We start from the raw sequence: 314 nt of genomic DNA, 5'->3' as shown, positions 1-314 counted from the left end.
TTAAATTCTGTTAGAATCCATCATTTCACATGAGATACAAGTGGTTTCCACACATAGAAGTTAAGGAACATTGAGTAACACTCAACATCAGTTTCTCCCAATGCGTTTCAATGGGGAAAACAAGTGAATTTGAGATGTTGATGTGTACCTTGAGTAACACTTAGGAAACCATCCAAACAGTTCTTACCCATTAGGGAACTATGTATTAGATCATTTAGAACAGTTTTACATCAGTATTTTCACGGGGCACTGAGTTATAGTTGAATGTAACTTGAATTCACAATGGCTCGTTTCAAGAGCTGAAAAACACTCCA

Source organism: Erpetoichthys calabaricus, chromosome 15 (assembly GCF_900747795.2).
Source record: "Erpetoichthys calabaricus chromosome 15, fErpCal1.3, whole genome shotgun sequence".
In the NCBI taxonomy this organism is placed as follows: Eukaryota; Metazoa; Chordata; class Cladistia; order Polypteriformes; family Polypteridae; genus Erpetoichthys; species Erpetoichthys calabaricus.
Note: the sequence above shows the minus strand (reverse complement) of the source record.